Raw genomic sequence first — 13,155 nt, forward strand, 5'->3', positions numbered from 1 at the left:
TTGCCTGAAACATCTTTTGCCATCCTCTCACAAATGTATGTGTTCCCTTAAAGTTGTAGTGAGTTTCTTCTGAGCAGCATATTTCTGTATCTGTATCTTGTTTTTTAAATCCATGCAGCTATTCTGTATCTTTTGATTGGAGAATTTAATTCATTTAAATTTAAAGTAACTATTGATCAGTAATACTAATGCCATCTCATTAACTGTTTTCCAACTGTTTTCTAATTATCTTGTTCCGTTCTTCCTCTTTTGCTGCCTTCTTTTGTGAATTGATGATTTTCCGTAGTGATATGCTTTGAATCCCTCTATTTATCTATTGGATTTATTGGAAACCTAGTATGGGTTTTTGCTTTGCAGTTACTAGGTAGCTTACATAAATCATTATATATATGTACATAAATATTATATAAATATATGTGTATATATTATAGAAAACACTATGCTGATAACAACATCAATGGCAAAAAACTCTTTACCACTTTTCTTTCCTATTGTGCTGTAATGTCAAAAATTATTGCTTTTTGTATTGTTTATTAAAAAGTTATAGTAGCTATAGTTATTTTTAATAGTCTTGTCTTTTAGTCTTTCTACTATAGTTAAGTGGTTAATAACACTCCTCCATATTACATTATTAGAGTATTTTGAATTTTAATTTATATTTACCTTTGCTAGTGTGCTGCATATGTTCACGTGTTTTCATGTTACTAATTAATGTTGTTTTACTTCAGCTTGAATAACTTTTATCTGGAAGGCAAGTCTAGTGATGATGATTTCCCTCAGCTTTTGTTTTTCTGGAAGTCTTTAAGTCTTTATTTCTAAAGGATAACTTTGGTGTACAGAGTATTCAGAGTATTCTTTAGCTGTTTTTTTTTTTTTCTTTCATCACTTTGACGATATTATCCTGTTCTCTCCTGGCCTACAGACTTTATGCTGAGAAATCTGCAGATAGCCTAATGCGGGTTCCATTGTAGGTTACCATTTTTTTTTCTTGCTTTTTGGATTCTCTGTTTGTCTTCAATTTTGGACAGTTTTATTATAATGTGTTTAGGAGAAGATAATTTTTTTAACTTTAAGAAATATTTTAGAGTGAGAACAGGAGGGGCAGAGGGGCAGGAGTAGAGAGGGAGAGAATCTTAAGCAGACTCCATGCTCAGTGAAGAGCCTGAGTTGTGGCTTGATCCCATGAGGCTGGGATCATGATCCAAGTTGAAATCAAGAACAAGGTGCTCAACTGACTGAGTAACCCCAGTGACTAAAGAAGATAATTTTGTATTGAAATTATGGGGTGACCTATTAGCCTGATGAATATGCATATTCAAATCTCTCCCCAGGTTTAAGAATTTCTCAGCCATTATTTTTTAAATAAGCTTTCTTCTCCCTTCTCCTTCTCTTATCTTTCTGGAACTGCACTAATTTGTACATTGTTTCATTTGATGGCATCCCATAGATCACTGGCATTCTTCACTCTTTTTCATTATTTTTTCTTTATTCTTTTCTAACTCGGTAATTTCAAACTTCTTATCTTCCAAATCATGGATTCTTCCTTCTCTTTTATCTAGCTGATGTAAATACTTTCTATTGCTATTTCATTTATTGTATTCTTCAGCTCCAGAATTTATGTTTGGTTCTTTTAATGATACATATGTTTGCTACTCTTATTTTGTTCACATGTTGTTTTCCTGATTTTTGTCTTGTATTTCTGTGTTTTCCTGTAGCACATCAAATTTCCTTAAATTATGAACTCTTTATAGGGTAAGTTGTAGATCTCTATGTCTATGGGTTCCATTACTGGAATATTGCTGTGACTCTTTGGTGATGTCATGTTGGCAGGAGAGTTACTGGCAGAAATGGCAAGCTGTCACCAGGTTTGCTGAACTCAAGAACATATTGTTCTGTCTGCAACCTATTGATCAGGAAACCAGGATCAGTGCACAATTGGAAAACACTTCTCTCAACCAGACATTCATGGAATACAACCTATATTTGTCACAGCAAAGAAAATCACCAAAAGAGAATGCTTCACAAGAAGAAGGTAGGGGATCTACTTACACAGACTGCTACAGAAGAAAAATGGAAAATAATTTTAGGATGATGACTAAGGGAGAAAGGTTCCAAGGTGGCACCCACGTACAGGAGGATGTTGTCACTGAGGAGAGTAAGTGTGCTTGTTAATTAATTATAGGATACATAAAGGAAAAGAAGGTTATAGGCCTGCTCAGGTTGGATTTAGTAGATATTATCTAAACAAAAGAATAATTAGAATTTTGAGTGTATTATTTGGAAATAGTTAAATGCCAAAAGAAACAGCCAAAATATTTCAGAGTGGGTGCTTATTTATGAAAGGTATCAGGGAAAGAGAAGGATGGTACAGGTGACTGTTCTACAGGTGATCAAGTGTAATTATAATATAAAGTTTATTTCATATACGTATATAAACTTTACATTATACTTTACATTATTCACATTATGTAATGTTTATATTTAATATATGCATATATTGCACATATTTAGCTTATATATTTTTATATAATGTTTATATATACATTTATATGCAATATAATATTTATGTATAATATTTATTATACAATGCTTATATGTTATTATGTAATGTTTTTGTAACATTATATAAATGTCATAGATTTATATAAAACTATATAAAATATTTATACAATTTCTAAAAATTTAAAGCCATGTTAGTTAACTTATAGTATAATAATGGTTTCAGGCATAGAATTTAGTGATTCATACTTACATATAACACCCAGTGTTTATCCAATAAGTGCTCCTCCTTAATGCCGTCACCCAATTAGCCCCTCCAAGCCCTCCAGCAAACCTTAGATCTCTGTATATAAGAGTCTCTTATGCTTTGATGCTCTCTCTGTTTTTCCTCTATTTTTCCTTCCCTTTTATATATTCATCTGTTTTGTTTCTTAAGTTCCACATATGAGTGAAACCTTATATTTTTCTTTCTCTGACTTATTTCGCTTAGCACAATTCATTCTAGCTCCACTTATATTGTTGCAAATGACAATATTTCATTCTTTTGATGGCTGAATAATATTCCATTGTGTGTATATACCTCATATTCTTTATCCATTTGTCAGTTGGTAGATATTTGGGCTCTTTCCACAATTTGGCTATTGTTGATAGCACTGCTATAAACATTGCAGTGCATGTGCCCCCTTTAAACAGCATTTTTGTATCCTTTGGATAAGTACATAGTAATGTAATTTTTACTTTTAATTTAAAATAAATTTTTTTTGACTTTTTGAGGCACCTCCATACTGTTCTCCAGAGTATCTGCACCAGCTTGCATTCCCACCAACAGTGTAAGAGGGTTCCCTTTTGTCCACATCCTCGCCAACATCTGTTGTTGCATGACTTCTTAATTTTAGCCATTCTGACAGGTGTGAGGTGGTATATCGTTGTGGTTTTGATTTGTAGTTCCTTGACGGTGAATGATGTTGAGCATGTTTTCATGTATCTGTAAACCATCTGGATGTCTTCTTTGGAAAAGTGTCTGTTCATGTCTGTTACCCATTTCTTGACTGGATTATTATTATTATTGTTATTATTATTATTTTGGGATTTGAGTTTTATAACTTTTTTACAGATATTGGATACCAAACTTTTATCTGATATGTCATTTTCAAATATCTTCTCCCATTCCGTTGATTACCTTTTGGTTTTGTTGATTGTTTCTTTCACTGTGCAGAAGCTTTTTATCTTAATGAAGTCCCAATAGTTTATCTTTGCTTTTGTTTCCATGCCTCTGGAGACATGTCAAGTAAGAAGTTTCTATGACCAAAGTCAAAGAGGTTGTGGCCTGTTTTCTTTAGGATTTTAATGGCTTCCTGTCTTACATTTAGGTCTTTCATCCATTTTGAGTTTATTTTGGTGTAGGCTGTAAGCAAGTATTCCGGGTTCACTCTTCTTCTTTTGATGAAGAGATTTTTTTTTTCCCCATTGGATAGTTTTTCCTGCTTTGTTGAAGATTAGTTTTCCATCATTGTGGGTCCGTTTCTGGGTTATCTATTCTATTCCATTAATCTACGTGTCTGGTTTTTTTTTGTGCCAGTATCACACTGCCTTGATGATTACAGCTTTATAATACAGCTTGAAGTCTGGAATTGTTATGCCTTTAATCTGGTTTTCTTTTTCAACATTACTTTGGCTACTTGGGTCTTTTCTGGTTCCATACAAATTTTAGATTTGCTTGTTCTAGCTCTGTGAAGGATGCTGGTGGTATTTTGATAAGGATTGCATTGAATGTGTAGATTGCTTTGGGTAGTATTGACATTTTAATAGTATTTATTCTTCCAATCCATGAGTATGGACTGTTTTTCCACTTCTTTGTGTCTTCTTCAACTTCTTTCATAAACTTTCCATAGTTTTCAGAGTACATATCTTTGACCTCGTTGATAGGTTTAGTACTAGGTATTTTATGGGTTTTGGTGTAATTTTATTTTTATTTTTAAATTGTTTTTGCATGTATTTGTTCATTTCAAGAAAGAGATAGCGAGGGGGGGCAGAGAGAGAATGAGAAAGAGAATCCCAGGCAGACTCTGCACTGTCAGCACAGAGCCTGATGCAGGACTTGAACCCACAAAATGCAAGACCATGACCTAAGCCAAAACCAAGTGTCAGACTCTTAACTGACTGAGCCACCCAGGAGCTCCTGATCTGGAGTAATTTTAAATGGGATCAATTCCTTTATTTCTCTTTCTGCTGCTTATCAAAATGGAACTGATTTGTCTATGTTGATTTTATATCCTGTGACTTTGCTGCATTCATGTATCCATTAGAGCAGGTTTTTGGTAGAGTCTTTCAGGTTTTCTAGGTGGAGTATCATGTGATCTGCAAAGAGTGAAAGTTTTACTTCTTCCTTGCTGATTTGGATGCCTTTCATTATTACTTTTGTTGTTGTTGTCTGATGGCTGAGGCTAAGATTTCCAGTAGTATGTTGAATAACAGGGGTGAGAGTGGATATTCTTAATGTGTTCCCGACCTGATGGGAAAAGATTTCAGATTTTCCCCATTGAGAATGACATTATCTGTGAGTCTTTCATACATGACCTTTATCATGTTGTGGTATATTCCTTCTATCCCTACTTTCTTGAGAGTTTTTTTATCTAGAAAGGACTCTGTATTTTGTCAAATCTTTTTCTGCAACTATTGAGAGGATTGTGTAGTTCTTAACCTTTATTTATTAATGTGATACATCACATTGATTCATTGCAGATATTTAAACATTCTTGCATTCCAGGAATAAATCCCATTGATCATGGTGAATAATTCTTTTAATGTATTGTTGGTAATGATTTGCTAGTATCTTGTTGAGAATTTGTGAATTGATATTCATCAGGGATATTGGTCTGTAATTCTCCTTTTCAGTGGGTCTTTGTCTGGTTTTGGAATCAAAGTAATGCTGACCTTATGGAATGAGTTTGGAAGTTTTCAAATATTAATAAAATTGGTTAAATTCTAAAATGAAATAAGTTTTGAGATTAATATTGTGTAATCCTAATGTAACATACATAACAAAATATATTGCACTTTTCTATCCTTATACAAACAGAATATTACATATTTTCTCCATAAAATCACAGGAGACTCTAATGATTTACATTAATGGAACATGGCTTTGTGTAGCAATAGTTTGTCTTTCACATATATTTGCAAAACGTGTTTGGCTGATCTTTAATATTACATCCAAGCCACAATGAGTTCTAACTTTGGGGCCAGCATACTTGGTTTCAAATGCTGCCACCACTGCTCACATGGTGGGTAGTGGATGAGTGACTTAAGTTCTCTGTACCCCGATTTCCTCATCTTGAGAAGTTGATAATTAGACTAGCCTTCCTTATAGGGTAGCAGTGAGGATTAAAAGGGTCAATATATGTAAAGTGTTTAAAATAGTCTAACTCCTATTAAGTGCACTAGAAGTGTTTGCTATCTTTATTAGGGAGGGCATGTAAGAACCAGTGTAGAATTGGAAGCCAGTGTATAAAGCCAAATGTACACAGACAGAGTTCAAATATGAAAGGCAAGTGAGATAAATTTGGTTCATTGTAGAACTAAAACACTGCTAGAGTTTGGAGAGGATAAGGGAGATGCAAACCTAAGACTTGTAAATGAATGTGTATGACTCCTGCTAGGCTCAGATGAGTTGACATGCAATACAGAAAACAGGCCACAGCATTAGCAGTGTGATTAGTTATCAGGAAATGAAAATTCCTTCCTGACACAGGGATTTTAATGGGAAGCCAAAGAAAGTTGTTAATGGATGATGTTTGAAATAATAAACAAATGGTAGAGATAACTTTTTTGTTCAGTGTAAAAGGTTTGAGAGATTATTTGGATTATTTTTGATTTTTAAAATTTTATTTAAATTCCAGTTAGTTAACATATAGTGTAATACTAGTTTCAAGTGTAGAATGTAATGATTCAACACTTCTGTACCATACCAAGTGCTCATCACAAAAAGTGCCGTCCTTAATCTCCATCAACCATTTAACCCATTCCCCACCCACCTTTCCTCTGATAACCCTGTTTGTTATCTATAGTTAAGGGTCTGCTTCTTGGGTTACCTCTCTCTTTTTTCTCTCATTGCTTGTTCGTTTTTTTTCTTAAATTTCACATATGTGTGAAATCATATGGTATTTGTGTTTCTATGATTGACTTACTTCGCTCAGCATAATACTCTAGCTCCATCCACATCATTGAAAATGGCAAGCTTTTATTCTTTTTATGATTGAGTAATATTCCATTTTATCTATATATACCACATTTCCCCCCTCATATATATAGGGTTAGGGTAAGTTTTAGGGCTAAGTTTAAGGAAAGTGTTAGTGTTAACCCCAGAGTTATACTATGTGCCTGCTATCCTGTAGTTCAAACACATCTCTAGGCGTTAGGTTTAGGTTAGGATTTCAATTAGGGATTAGGAATTATGAGTTTGGGTTAGGGTTAGGTTTAGGGTTTAGTTAAGGTATGTGCCTGGCAACCTGTAGTTTAGAGACCTCTCCAGAGAATGAAATACCAGAGTTCTGTTGGCTTGAGGATAGACATGGCAGTTATCCTCTAAGCTGAGGGAAGGATTGGATTTAGGGCTCTAAATGCTCTTACATAGATTTTCTCAACTTTTGTTGGCATGAACTTGTAATTGAATCTTAAAGACAACCAGGAAGACATAGATGGTGTAGGTTGGCTCTCAAAGAGTAAGTACCAGGTTAATAAGGAAAAGGTGAGTTTTAATGTATTCCAGCTTTTCTGTTTCATGGCTCCTGAATCTCCCTTACTTCTCGCCAGTTGTCTGGTAAATTTGGGCTTTACCGCCATGGGGAGCAGGGGAAAAATCAGGTGAATCAGCAGAATCCATTCCTTTCATTGACAATATAATTCAAAGCACTTTTTCTGGTTGGTTGGTGATAACTTCTGTGGCGTCCTAGTAAAAGGGCAACATCATGTTCAAGGCATTTCTGTGAAGAGTCTTATCTTGTGAACATCACACCATTCTAACTGACAGTTACTTGAAGGGTATTAATTGCAATTTTGGAATTTGTCTTCCCCATTGTCTCAGTCAAGGAAATAATGTCACATTATTCATTTTGTTTCCTTAAAGGCCCTATTTGCTCTGGGATAAGGGTTTCATACCCTGATACCTTAAATGCCCTAAAGCATTCCTGCATTCTGCTCAAAGCACATCTTCTGGACAAGCCCAGGCTTTCTTTTCTGTGGTGATGATAACTACAGTTTGTTTTAGACTTTGCTTTCCATGGTTATATTTTGAACATTAGCACAGTTGGTATAGGAAGACAGTTAGGTCAATGTTCTCAGGTTGCATGACAGCTAGAGAGCTGGTTGGTTTGTAAATGGTAAAGCATAGACCACAAAGAGAACAATGGGGAGAGTGGACAAGTACAGGAAGGTCAGTATGGAAAAGCTGAGAGAGCACTGCATAAGATCTAGGTTTAGTTCAAAGTCACAGACATGAAAGGAATTAGGAGAATGTCTGTTAGTGACACTGGGGTGAGAAGAAAGGGCTATGCCATCCATTTCCCCATAATGTCTGACTTCAGAGAATAGAGAGATATTTTATTCCACAATTCTAAAGCTGCCTTTGATAGGTCCCTCTTTTCCACTAAGAAGAAAATCAAGCCATAAATCTCTAAATTTCTCTTTTTTTGAATTATGGATAGTTTGTTCCTTATCTCTTATTCCTCTTCACTTCTAGGAGAATGCTGAACAATGACTGGTATAGCAGTTTAGGAAATGTTACACAACCGCTGCCTTCTTTTAATTAATGTAGTGACGAATTCAGTCAGCTTTCTTTGTAATGCAAGACAGTTGTGCCTACCTCAGAGGAAACACCTACAGCATTTGAGTTAAAATATTTTGTGGTGTATTATCTTTCATTTTAGGGAAATAAAAAAGAAATACCTTGGAAAATTTCCCCCATTCCTTCTGAGGTTAGTGACAATTACATTATGAATAATATAAAATGGTGTATAGATATACTTGAGAATCGATCTTAACAATCTTGGGCCACATTCAGTGTTCCTATCTCTCCAACTGTAACTTCACCAATTAGACATCCCTTGCATTTTTTTCAAGTGCTAGGATTACAATATTTGAGCTAGTAAAAGTCTTCAAAAGACTGCATGCGGGTCTGTTCTGGCTGAATTTGTGATTGCTGTCTTCTGTCAGAGAGTGAGTGGAGACGTGGAGGGGCAAAGCTATCTGGGAACATGTAAATGTGGGTTACTACATCTTTTAGCAGCAATTATAAAGTGTTAGTATTTTCTATGAAAGATTGGTAACACACAAGAGAAAATAAGCAAATGAAAACCAAACTATTAATGCACAGTGGAGTTTCTTAACTTTATTTTTCACAAAATAACAGCCACAAGGTAAACTAATGACTGGGTTTTATGCAATAGTCACATATCTTTTCCTATTAAAAATCAGTGAGTTTTCTATTCAGAAGCTCAATTTGAAATTATAGAAAACCTAATGTGGAATAATTATAAATTATAACTTTGAGTTCAAATGTCTTAGCTGCTGTTCTAGAGAATGTGAAATTTTTGTGGAAATTGTGTTTCCAGCTGTTGTCCATGCCTCACAGGTTGGGATTCACACACATTCAGTCCCAAGCACCACTGGTTCCGGTCCAGTTTCCTACTCCAAACACCCTCCCTTTTTCTTTTGCTTCCTCTGCAATTTTCTTCAATTCTGTAATTTCATTTTGGTCTTTCAAAATTATTTGTAGTCTCATTTATGATCGGAAGCATTCCATCACCAAATCCCCCACGTTATTTCACTTCTCGATTAGGATTAAGACCTTTGGCTTAGCTCATAGTGTGAATGCTCATATTTGGGTGTGTGTGTGCACACTGTGCCTTTGTTTATATTTCCAGTTGATGTTATTTCTTTTTTGTCAAAAAATAAGTTGCTAACATACATGAATGAATAAGAATATTTTGTTCTTCCTATAATCATAATGCAATTGAAATTTATTTTTTTCACCCAATATTAACATTTTAAAGTTGTTACTGAGTTGTTTTTCATCTCATGGTAAGTTCTCATTTATGTAGGATTATTAAGAGTAGAGATATTCCTTTCTCTGAAACCACAAAATTGGAAGTAGCATGAAAATACATAAAAGAGGAATAAATTGAAAGTTTTTTGTTAAAAAGGTAATTTTTCATGAAAATTGTCTTCTTGGCTATGGAACATAATCTTCAATCTTTGTTTATCCAATACTACCTTAGGGATTCATAAAATTAACTCATTCACTTGAGAAGTTATTGATCGTGTCCACAACAGGAAGAAACATCTGAATGAACATGAAAACTATAAAAATGTTACCGAAACAAGAGCATTTTGGAAATGGCATACTTTTTCCCCAGTCTACTGGCCAGTGTTTAACAATGAGTAAGCAGCCTTTGAGTTTATGATTCTTTCTTCAGGTACTGGGAAACAGTGAATGATGATGGGAAATCATATAAGTTCTGAAGGCTACTTTACTAGGTTTTTCTCATTGGCCTCATCTGGAAGTAATTCTCTTTGTGCTTATCTTGATGTTCTACTTGACGACACTGATAGGCAACCTCTTTATCATTGTCTTGTCATGCCTGGACGCCCATCTCCACACTTCCATGTACTTCTTCCTCTCAAACTTCTCTTTTCTGGATCTCTGCTACACCACCAGCTCCATCCCTCAGTTGCTGGTTAACCTCTGGGGCCCAGAAAAGACCATCTCTTATGCTGGTTGCATGACTCAACTTTACTTTGTCCTCGCATTGGGAACCAGAGTGCGTCCTCCTGGTGTTCATGTCCTATGACCGTTATGCAGCTGTCTGTAGACACCTGCAATATGCCATGGTCATGAACGCTTGCTTCAGCCACCTGTTGGCTATGGCTTCCTGGGTCAGTGGCTTTATCGCCTCAGCACTTCATTCCTCCTTTACCTTCTGGGTCACCCTCTGTGGACATCGCCAAGTGGACCATTTCTTCTGTGAAGTTCCAGCACTGCTCTGATTATCGTGTGTTGATGCCCGTGCTAACGAGCTGACCCTCCTGATCACAAGCTCCATTTTCGTCCTCATACCACTCATCCTGATTCTCAGCTCATATGATGCCATTGCCCTGGCTGTGTTTAGGATGCAGTCATCAGTCAGACTTCAGAGAGTCTTTGAGACATGTCGAGCCCATTTTATGGTTGTGTCCCTCTTTTTCATTCCAATCATGCACATACATCTGCAGCCACCATCAGGAAGTTCTCAAGATTAAGGCAAGTTCATTGGCCTCTTTTATACTGTTGTCACACCTAGCCTCAACCCTCTAATCTACACTCTCAAAAACAAAGATGTAGAAGGGCAGTAAGGAAACTAGCGGGATGGGAGTGGGAGATGTGATAGAACACGATTTTTATCCTGCAACTTTTGTTCAGTCTCGTCCATCTTGGATGGTGGTTTCCCTTTTCTTTGATACTTATTTTAATTTACAACCCAGTAAGCATAGACGAAAGTTCAGTCCTTACTTTGGAAACATTTTATTGACTAATTCTAAAATATTATCTAAAGGTAACTTTTTTGATTTGTAACACTTTAATCTTTAGTAATTCCATATTTAGTGTCCATAGAAATTAGGGACTTTTTAAAAAGTTTATTTATTCAATTTGAGAGAGAAAGAAAGAAAGCACAAGTGGGGGAGGGACAGAAGGAGAGAGAGGGAGAGAGTGAATCCCTAGCAGACTCCACAGAGCACTGAGCCCAATGCAGGCTTGAATTCACCAAACGGAGAGATCATAACCTGAACTGAAATCAAGAGTTGGATGCTTACCTGACTGAGCCACCCAGTCACCCCTAGGGGATGATTTTTAAAAATAATATGTTAAGGGGAGCCTGGGTGGCTCAGGTCAATTAGGCATTGAACTCTTGACTTTGGCTTAGGTCATGATCTCATGGTTCATGAGTTCAAGCCCTACATCTGGCTCTGCACTGCTTGGGATTCTCTCTTCCTGTCCATCCCCCACTGTCTCTCTCTTTTTCAAAATAAATAAATAAAGACTTTAAAAATAAATAAAACATAATAATATGCTAAATTATGGACTAAGCAATAATATCTACAAAAAGATGGAGCACTATGGTAAAGATATACATGTATTGAGTTTTTGGTCATTGACAGGCATTCAGTTTAGCAAAATGGTGACAAGATGTATGACAATTCTTTAGTTAAAGCATATTTTTTCAAGATACTATATTATAGTGTTTTATTCTATGGGTCTATATGCTTGTTGCACTGAACAATATAAAGATATATCTGTTCAAATAGTTCATTTGTCCACCCATCCAATTATTCATCTACTCATTCATTTATTCATTTACTTTAATAGCTAAATATCTTCTACATTTCAGAGGTTTTGCTAAAATAGATGAATAAAACACTCTTTTTGCCTGAGTAGAACTCATTTTCTGGTGGGAGAAATAATAATGTAAGATAAAAAAATAAAGTATCATTATATGACTTAATTTGTCACTGTGCACAGTGCTAATAAGTTAGGGTAGCTTTCAAAAGTTTAAAACAAGGGGTGTCCATCTTCAGCTCAGATCATGAACTTACAGTTGTGGGTTTGAGCACCATGTTGGGTGTTCCACTCTCAGTGCAGAGCCCGCTTTGTATCCTCTGTCTGTCTGTCTGTCTCTCTCTCTCTCTCTTTCTCTCTCTTTCTCTGCCCCTTTCCTCCCCCTCTCTCTTTGTCAAAAATATTAAAATAAGTAAACACACAAATAAATAAATGAAATTAATTTTTTTATGTTTATTAATTTTTGAAAGACAGAGAGAGACAGAGCACAAGCAGGGGTGGGGCAGAGAGAGAAGGGGACACAGAATCTGAAGCAGGCTCCAGGCTCTGAGCTGTCAGCACAGAGCCCGATGTGGGGCTAGAACTCACGAATTGAGAGATCATGACCTGAGCCAAAGTTGGACGCTCAACTGACTGAGCCACCCAGGCACCCCTAAATAAATGAAATTTAAAAGAAAACAAGGAGTTTGGCCATAAATCTTGAAAAATAAATACGATTTGTAATTCCTGTAGGAAGATGATACTATTCAGTAAAACCAAAGAAACCAATATGTATTTAATTTGTTTTGATTGGGCTTTACTAATAACATATTGAAGGCACGTTAAAACTTTTAAACATCATTATTCTTTCTTTTAATGTTAAAAAGAAAATTGACCCATATCCTTTAATTTATGACTTTTAGTGGTAAATAATAATACTGATGAGTCATGGGTGGGAGAGACTCTCCAGTAATACAGCACAGGTAGACTTCTTTTCTTTTTCTACTTTTAAAAAAACCTTAAAAATGTGTGTGTGTGTGTGTGTGTGTGTGTGTGTGTGTGTGTGTGTGTATGTATATCAGAATCACTGATAGAAGGTAGAATCCCTGAACCCATCCACAACAAGGCTCATGCATGTAATAGAATTTTTATTAAATAATAATTTTAATATTAAGTCATGCGACAGAATCCCTTTGCATATCACACAAACTTTATAAAATATGAAAACATGGACTCCTCCTGCCTCTCTAGAAATATTACCATTTGGAATACCTCATGTAGGGCTCCAGCCTTTCTGTTATTAAAAA

General features: G+C 35.6%; 1 pseudogene; it reads left to right on the forward strand.

Moving 5' to 3' along the window:
• The first annotated feature begins 9,988 nt into the window (after positions 1 to 9,988).
• On the forward strand, positions 9,989 to 11,781 carry LOC106985136 (olfactory receptor 2J3-like; annotated as a pseudogene).
• The last annotated feature ends 1,374 nt before the right edge of the window (positions 11,782 to 13,155 follow it).

The sequence above is a fragment of the Acinonyx jubatus genome, chromosome B2 (assembly GCF_027475565.1).
Source record: "Acinonyx jubatus isolate Ajub_Pintada_27869175 chromosome B2, VMU_Ajub_asm_v1.0, whole genome shotgun sequence".
Taxonomy (NCBI): Eukaryota; Metazoa; Chordata; class Mammalia; order Carnivora; family Felidae; genus Acinonyx; species Acinonyx jubatus.